Below are 9892 nucleotides of genomic sequence, written 5' to 3'. Positions count from 1 at the left end.
TTTTATTTTGAAAAGACAAATATGTATAAACATACACATATTGAAAAAACATACAAAATACATAGTTACACAGATCTGGATATATATTTACAGTACAAAACAGACATATGTATTTACGAAATACATATCAGATTCATATTAAATAGTAACAAATATAACTATACTATATATCTTCATATGTATTTGCAAAATACAAAGGTGACTCATATAAAATAATAATATACATATGGATCAGGTATGCATTTTGTAAATACATATGCAGAGCTATATGTATTTATACGGTGTTGAATTTGTCTTTGAACTATAAATACTATGTCATTTTAGAGGGTAATATATGTACTTACTTGTTTTCTTTTATTGTTTAAGATATGTATCATGTATTTTTTTATTACCTATATGTATATGTATGTAATTGTCATTTTTGTTATAAAGATTTGGGATAATACCCACGAAAATACTTGAACTTTAATCAAATTTTTACTGGAGCATATTGAACTTTGTGGGGGTCCTATTACCCCCTATACTTTTTTAAGTGAAATTAATCCCCCCCCCCCTCCCCGGACTTTTTTAAAGTGGAATTAACCCTCCCCCAAAATGTTATACCCAATTTTTTCGGCAGAAAGTGTGGTACACGTGTTGTTTCTTCTCTGTTTTATCGGTTTTCAATATTTTTTCACCATTACAACCATATTAAAGATTCCAAAATTCAAATTCCTCCTACAAATCAAATTCCAAATGATTCCATTGAGTCAATTTTTCAAATTCTAAGTTCATTCTTATCACTCCAAAAGTTTTCAAATTCAATTATGAAGAAAATTTCTTCATACTTGAATTTCAAATTTCAAGATTCAATTACGTCAACTCAATGGAATCTTTCATTGAGTTTTAAATTCCAAGTTTCAATTATGCCAACTCAATGGAATGGAATTTCAATTTCAATTTCAATTTCAAGTTCCAAGTTCGAAGTTGGAATTACGCCATATTTCAATTTCAATTGAATAAAATCTTTCATTAATCTTCAAGAATGGAAACTGAAATGAAATCTTCAAGAATTCAGTTTCAATTAACAATGTAGCAACCATTGTTGAAGAAAGGAAAGAAAGAAGAAAGAAGAGAGAAGAGAGAAGAGAAAGAATGAAAATAAAAATAAAAAATATAAAATTTTAAATAATTAGAAAATTTAGGGGCTGTGTGGTAAAAAAAAAGTTTTTAATGTTTTTTGATGCCTTCACATGCTCAATGCGCATGACTAACACGCAATGGGCCAAGTGGAAAATATATGCCATTAAAATACGAAAAAAAAAGTCTGGGGGGTGATAGGACCCCCGCAAAGTTCAGTATGCTCAAATGGTAATCCGATCAAACTTCAGGTATTTTTGTGAGTATTCTCCCTAAAGATTTTATGTCTTATATGTTTATATATACATGCGAGTCAGATATGTATTTCTGTAAATACATATGCAGATATATACGTATGTTTTTTTACCGTAAATACATACGTTGATCTGTATGTCTATTTATTTTGTATATTTTTTGAATATGTATATATGATATAGATATTTGTATTTTAAAAAATAAAAGATAGAGATAGAAGAGAAAAAAAAAAAAGAGAAGAAAAAAAAACAAAAAATAAAAATTTGAAAAAAAAAGTGAAAAAGGAAAAAATAAGAAGAAGAAAGAGAAATAGAAACTAGAAATAGAAGTGTAAAAACAAAAGCGAAAAAAATTAAAAAAAGAAGAAGAAGAAGAAGAAGAGAACGAAAAAAATATGAGAGAAGGAAAAAAAAAAGAAGACAAAAAAAGAAAAATATAAATAAAAAAACGAAAAAGGCAAAAAAAAAAAAAGAGAAGTAGAAGAGAGAAAAAAAAAGTGGAAAGAAAAAAATGGAAAAGAAGAAGAAATTAAAATTAAAAAGAAAAGATAAAAAAAACTAGAGATATATGAATGATATTTTGAAATTTTAAAGATCATGGAAATAATAATAATCTTCATATTTGAATTTGATTTGAAAAAGGAATCTACTAATTTAAATAAGAATAATTTATTAGAATTTAATTAGATGGGATAATTATTCCTTATTTAACTCATCTACTATGAGTAAAATAAGGGCAGTAAATTTTATTGTATATGTATTTGTATAGAAACGGTTCAGTTAAATACAAAATACAATTTGCTATTTTTCATAATTATGAAACTATTGCTATAAAAGTTACAATTAAGTCTCTATAGTTGCTATTTCTGAAAATTTTTCTTATTTTATTTCTCTTTAAATTTGCTGTACAAATTACGAACTGCATTGTTTTTTCATTTATAAAAGAACAAAAGTTACTTCCTTCATCTTATAATTATTGTCCGTTTTATTATAAATAATTACATAAATTACTTATTTATTGATCAAATCAAAATGAAATGAATTAAGTTTTTCTTATTTTATCATTATTATTAATCTATAATATATTAAAAGCCTGAAGGCCCTTTGAAAAGTGAATTGAACTTTTTGTCCTTCATTAAAATATTTCGCTTTAGACAAAATCATCTTTTACCCTTTTTCCTCTAATTAAATTCTATAAAATAAATATACTAAATTCACCCTCTTTTTTTTTTGTAAAATTTTTCTTACCAAATTTAGCTACTTTGGTTCCTACTTGGTTTGCAATTAAATCCACCTTTTTTTTTTTTGTAATTTTTTTTTCACGTTTTTTTTTTTTTCCTTCCACCTTTTTTTTTTTTTTTTGAAAATTTGCCTTTCCAGATTTAGGGTATTAAAAATCCTATTTGGTTCCTACTTGGTTTACAATTAAATCCTTTCCAAATTTAGCTATAGTTTTTTTTAATCCCGTTTGATTTCTACTTGGTTTCTTTCAATTATAAAACATACTGCTTTTCCAGCCTTCTATATAAACGCTTAACCTTTTTTCATTGTTCATTGTTATAAATAATTGCGCGAGCTTTTTTAATTGTTCATCATAATAAACAGATGCCATCTTTCATTGTTTTTCGTCTCATCACAGTTTCAACAATTTTATTTCCAATTTTTTTATCGTTATATCATCTCTCCCTTTTTACATTGTTAGTTTAAACACAATATTACTTGCTATGCCAACTTAAATTGCTTAGTTTAATTTAGTTTAGTGTGTAGCTTAATGTGAAATACTAATTCAATATATTATGAATTCTACGTTGTTATTGTTCTCTGTGTCGTTTTAATATGTGTCATTTTAATAGAATATATTATAATTTCTGTTGCTCATAACTAATTCCTTTATCTACCCGCCTACCAAAAAGGTTCACATATTTAGGTATCATTCTTCTCATCTCATAAATTTACCTCTATTATGAAATTTGTACGTTCTTATCGTTCTAACTTTTATTTTCTTAAAGATTATTTAATGGATCCTATCACCGAAGTTGTGAGTATCAACACTTTGAAGCCAAGGGATTATATCTGGATGATCAAAGTCTTGGTCATCGAAAGTTGTTTAAGAATGGAGGCGGTTCTCGAAAAATGGTGATATTAGTTGATGAGGAGGTAATATTATTCTTCATACCTCACGTATTTAATAAACCTAAGCAATTTATTCTTTTTGCCTTTAGTAGTTGGTCGTTCTATATTCTCTCATTATATGTAGCTGTTTCCTGGTAACTAAAATCCCAATTAAATTACTCTTGAATTAATTTATCCCACTTGAAAAGCGGAACAAAATAATGTCAGGTTTAATGAAACAAATACACGTTATTCTTTTTATTACTCTTGAATTAATTTATCCCACTTGAAAAGTGGAACAAAATAATGTCAGATTTAATGAAACAAATACACGTTATTCTTTTTGCCTTTAGTAGTTGGTCGTTCTGTAGCTATTTACTGCTAACTAAAAGTAACCTCATGATAGCTTCACACACATCAACAAATACATATTTCTCACTTTCTGTTTTACTCTTATATCTATCATTTTCATATTATACTTTTTTTTTCAGGGCACAAAAATTAATGGTACACTTTTCAATGAACATATTGAAACGTTTGAACATTTTTTACAGCAATCCAAAGTTTGCTATATCATAAATAGTCGCATTACTGGGATCAATCCTAATTTTCAATCCGTTAATAAGGACATTGAACTTGGATTCTTAACATCCACTATAGTTCAAGAATGTCACGACCCTTTTTCTACATTTTCTTTTTCTAAGAATTTTATTTCATTCGAAGATGCAAAATTGCATACCAAAGAAACAATAGTGGGTAATTCTTTTAACTTTCATCAAGTAATTACCACTGTCGTAAATTCAATAGTTTACTATTATTTATCTACTCATACATACTTAATATTTTTTTCAGATATATTTGACATCTTCATCAGTTCTAAGTTGTACACAAAAGGCAACAAAAGGTTTTGGTCATGACGGAATAGCCTAAGAGAAGAAAAGGGACATACACCAAAAACATCGTCTATAAAGAGATATTAGGTTAGTTACAATACATGAAAATGCATGATACAAATTTTTTTATACACTTCCAAATATACTATAACTCACGTCAATTATTCTTTTTTGCAGGTTCAGAAAATACACAGTGTTGATAGGAATACGTTTGCACTTTGAAAGATCTTTAATCAAACGAGAACTAATTTAAAATCAGCGTGTTACTGAGAATTGAATTCAAACAAGCCTGCAGTCACTTGATTTTACTTTTTTCCTTACGATTCCAGTAGAAAACAGATTATTGGTTCCCCTCCACAGTTTTGCACATGTTTATTAGTATTAATATTAGTATTTTTATTACTATAATCATGTAGCTAGCATCGAAGAAATAGACTATGTATGCGTGTGTAAAGTATCGGTGGCCCCTTTGTTCTATCCAAACTTAGACGTTTTAAAGCAGCTTTAAGTATTTACATATACTAGCATTTTTGCATTAAAAGGGATTCAACTGAAGGGTTCATACCTATGAAGAGAATCATTGGCATGGTCTCTGCCTTTCATGAAGTTGACATTCAAATTTAACGTCCTAGCTATTGTTTGCACTTCATGAGAATCTTCCCCGTTGCCAAACACGCCTATATTAAAACCATCAAAGTCACTTTTGTGCTTTACTAACAAGTATATCAACTCCCTGTAGCCTTTCGCCCTAACCATTTTTCCTAAGAAGTATGCACCTTTAGAGATAACTTACTGACCACTTTTGTAATAATTCACGTACTAATCGCAATGCCCATATGTTTGGGAACCTGCAGCAATCAAATAATATTTGAGCTGGCAATTTGAAACTTTGTTGTGTTCCTCAGTCATCATTCATCAGCCTTATAGGTAAAAATATAGAGCAAAGCAGGGATTTTAACAAATGAAATTACATAAAAATCAGATCTTCAACCAACAGTTAGATGTTAGTCGATGCTATACCTTTCTTTTGTTGGACCTACTAAATTGTAATAGTGAGGAAAACCCTGGAGCTTTGCATTTTCATGAATAGTGAGAACTCTATCTTGTAGTGGATGTATTATGGTCTAGAAAAAGTACAAGAATAAAAGACAAGGTTTTAAGATGATACAAGCTAATTCTATGGATTGAATAAGATGACAAAGATAAAAAGATGCTTGATTATGTGGTTAAGCTCTCCTCACAACTGTTGAGACAGTTTCATCCCACCACAAACGACCAAATGATCTGCATATGTAACATGTCACACAATTAAAAATAGTATTTAGCAAGATGGAAAGGCAGGTGAAAATGCAAAATGAATATCAAATCAAAAAAATAAGAGATGTATCATTACTTTGAGGAACTACCACCAACGAAGCTCATGGCATAGTCAGGGACCTGTTGATTTTAAGCATCATAAGATCCAGAAACCAAATAACACAATAACTATGTCATTCCATTAAATATTAATTTAAAAACATACCAAAGGCTTCCCTAAAGGTAGCAATACTCTCTCCACATCTGGGTCCCATTCAACTTTTTTATCTGGCCAAATAGGAACTCCAGTCAAGTCCCTGAAGTTTGCACCCTACTATCAAAAAGGTCAAGAATTCAGCACCACAAGGAGCTCATCACTTAAGTACCACCAAAGGCATGACAGAAAAAATTTATACCTTTCGCTTGGGAATTTGGCATACACGTTGATGGTCATCCTCATTCAACTGAAGAGGACGATGGTCATAGAAAACACTTCCCAATACCCCTACAACAATGACCAGACTGCATTAGCAAAACTTATTAATGCAGTGAACATTTTAAGCTCAACATTAGTTACAGCAAGAAACCTCTCAAAATAAGAACTAATTGTTTGTAAAGACACTTCTCAGGTGACCACGACATTAAACCATGAGGTGCAACACAAGCAAAAAAATGGAACTAACTAACACAATTATATTACACCTACACATAGTATGTGAACTCACTCATCAGTGTAAGATATTTCGTCTCTTGGCTCACTGTTCTCCACCTAAAAGGAAAATCATACACATAAAAGATGGGGAAATAAGGCTACAGTAGTTTGTGTTGGAAGTGCCTGCAAACATCTTAAATATCTCATACATACTGAAGGGAATCAGAAAGAGCATCACCAAGAAACAGTTCTTTCTTTAACTCAAGATCCTGCCTTCATCATATACAACTGTGTTTGACTGTATTAGCTCATAGATGCGCATTTGGTCAATATCAAATGCTACAACATTCATGGTATTTTAAAATAATAAAAAATTACCTCAAATTCTGTGCGAATAACACCTCTTACAATAACTTTATGTGTGGGCAATGGATATTGTGGCAGGTTCTGCAGTAACACGAGATTTAAGAAAGGTGAGGATGGTAGATAGGTGCTTTGGATCATTATTGAAAATCAATTAAATAACTTGAAATCCAAAAGCAATATTACCTCAGACAAAAGAGCACCAAACATGAAGACACGCATACGAAATTGAGGAAGACCATATGCACCAGCTGCCATCATTCCCATGCGTGCTTGGTAGTTCATTCCTACAAGTCTGCTCAATGCATATCTCCCAAGGAAACCATTGGAAAATTTGATAAGGTCCACCACGTTCTCTATTAATACAAACCTAAAAAATTACTATCTTGCATTGGATTTTCCTTGTTCCTAAATCGGTTGAAACCACTGATTCCTTGACAAGGTGGTTAACCACATACAACATCAACATCACCCTTAAAAATAACCAACAGAGAATTCAACTAAAATGGGTTAGCATCACAAAGCATTAGCAAGTTGATAACCCAAAAGTAGTTCAACTATTAGACCCCAAAACCAGTAAGATAAAAAAAAGAGCTAAAACTTACCGGTAACGGAAAAATATTTTCTTTGAATCCTTTGGCCAAAAACTCTTTTATTTTCTTCGGGCAGTCGCTATCCACATTAAACCATGTGCCCTTCTTCGATAGAATATAGATCCTATTTGTTCAACATTGTAACCTATGCAGAAGTAAAGTTGTTGATGGGACAATGAGATCACAGTTCAAGCCATAATAACAACCTCTTACAAAGATGCAAGGTAAGACTGCATATAATATACGAACTAAACAGACTCAAGATTCATAAAACATATTCGCATACGAGTTGTCTTTCACTAGAGCTACCACCTATATGAATTGACAAGCAACTTTTTTTTTGAACAAGCTTTAATAATATTTGCAGAAATCAGATAGCTTCAGAAAAACAAACCTCACTTTGAGCAATGGTAAATAAAGCATGAGAAGTATTCCTATAAGCGGGGACATTGAAGATTCTTCCATCATAAACTATAATCAACATTTACAACAAATCAAGCTCTGCTACAAACCAACAACACAACATCATATTCATTTTGCTATAACACTACCTTGGAACCTGGTACGGACAATGTCAAGAGGATGAAAGAAAGTGACAGTAGCGAGGACACGGTGGCATTTTCCTCAGTTATATAATAAAGCAAACACTAGTGCCCTTTGCCATGAACATCACAAGAAGAACATCATCTACTTGATATCGACACCACCTTCCTGTATTAATGGATAAATAAGGCTACAGTATTTTGTGTTGGAAGTACCTGCAAATATCTTAAATATCTCATACATACCAAAGGGACATCAGAAAGAGCATCACCAAGAAACAGTTCTTTCTTTAACTCAAGATCCTTGCCTTCATTATATGCAACTGTGTTTGACTGCATTATCTTATAGATGCACATTTAGTCAACAAAAATTATGGTTCTTTCCTTATAGAGCATAAGTGTTCATGTATAAATTTATATTAGCTTTGTCCTTACCCAAAAAAAACTTATATTGGCTATGGTAAATTTATCAGCATCTTGACCATGTGCATGCTACATATCTCTTCTTAACCTACTACTCCACTAAGGACTTACAAATTCTACAAATCTCTTCTTAACCTACTACTCCACTAAGGACTTACAGATTATAGGACATGCCAAGAAGATATTGTTCAAGCCTTCTATTTACTTGACATTATTTAACAAGGTGCAATCTTCCCCGATAGAAAATAGATCCTATTTGTTCAACATTGTAACCTATGCAGAAGTAAAGTAGTTGCATGAGAAAATGAGATCACAGTTCAAGCCGTAAAAACAACCTCTTATAAAAATCCAAAACAACCTCTTACAAAGATGCAAGGTAAGACTGCATATAATAGACTTATTATATGAACTAAATAGACTTAAGATTCATAAAACATATTCGCATACGAGTTGTCTTTCACCAGAGCTACCACCTATATGAATTGAAAAGAAACTTCTTTTTCGAACAAGCTTCAATAATATTTGTAGAAATCAGAAAGTTTCAGAAAAACAAACCTCACTTCAAGCAATGGAAAATAAAGCGTGAGGAGTATTCCTATAAGCAGGGACATTGGAGATTCTTCCATCATGAACTACAATCAACATTTACAATAAATCAAGCTCCTACAAACCAACAACATGACATCATATTCATTTTGCTATAGCACTACCTTGGAACCTCGTATAGACAACGTCAAGAGGATGAGACAAAGTGACAGTGGAGAGGCCACAACGACATTTTCCTTAGTTATATAATAAAGCAAACACTACTGCCCTTTGCCATGAACAACACAAGAAGAACATTGTTTACTTGATATCGACACCACCTTCCTATATTAATGGATAAGTAAGGCTACAACATTTTGTGTTGGAAGTGCCTACAAATATCTTAAATATCTCATACATACTGAAGGGAGATCAGAAAGAGCATCACCAAGAAACAGTTCTTTCTTTAACTCAAGATCCCTGCCTTCATCATATGCAACTGTCTTTGACTGCATTAGCTCATAGATGTACATTTAGTCAACAAAAAATATGGTTCTTTCCTTATAGAGCATAAGTGTTCATGTATAAATTTATATTAGCTTTGTCCTTACCCAAAAGAAACTTATATTGGCTGTGGTAAATTTGTCAGGATCTTGACCATGTGCATGCTACATATCTCTTCTTAACCTACTACTCTACTAAGGACTTACAGATTATAGGACATGCCAAAAAAATATTGCTCAAGCTTTCTATTTACTCGACATTATTTGACAATGTGCAATCTTCCCCGATAGAAAATAGATCCTATTTGTTCAACATTGTAACCTATGCAAAAGTAAAGTTGCTGCATGGGACAATAAGGTCACAGTTCAAGCCGTAATAACAACCTCTTACAAAGATGCAAGGTAAGACTGCATATAATATACGAACTAAACAGACTCAAGATTCATATAACATATTCGTATTGATGTGTGAGCAATTGCTAACACATTTAAGACCTTTAACCAAGAATAATTGCAAAGTCTTAAGAAACTTTTGTCATTTTTAATTTGTTTATGTATGATTTTACAGTTTAAGCTGATGGGATAGAGAACCAACAAGAATGGAAGCAAAGAAGTTG

At 31.2% G+C, this 9892-nt stretch overlaps 1 pseudogene; it reads right to left on the bottom strand.

The window, feature by feature from the left end:
• Nucleotides 1–4924: 4924 nt before the first annotated feature.
• On the bottom strand, nt 4925–9305 carry LOC107865464 (annotated as a pseudogene).
• Nucleotides 9306–9892: the final 587 nt, after the last annotated feature.

This window comes from Capsicum annuum, chromosome 3 (assembly GCF_002878395.1).
Source record: "Capsicum annuum cultivar UCD-10X-F1 chromosome 3, UCD10Xv1.1, whole genome shotgun sequence".
Classification (NCBI taxonomy): Eukaryota; Viridiplantae; Streptophyta; class Magnoliopsida; order Solanales; family Solanaceae; genus Capsicum; species Capsicum annuum.
The sequence above is the reverse complement of the archived record's forward strand: the minus strand, read 5'-3'. Positions and strand labels throughout refer to the sequence as shown.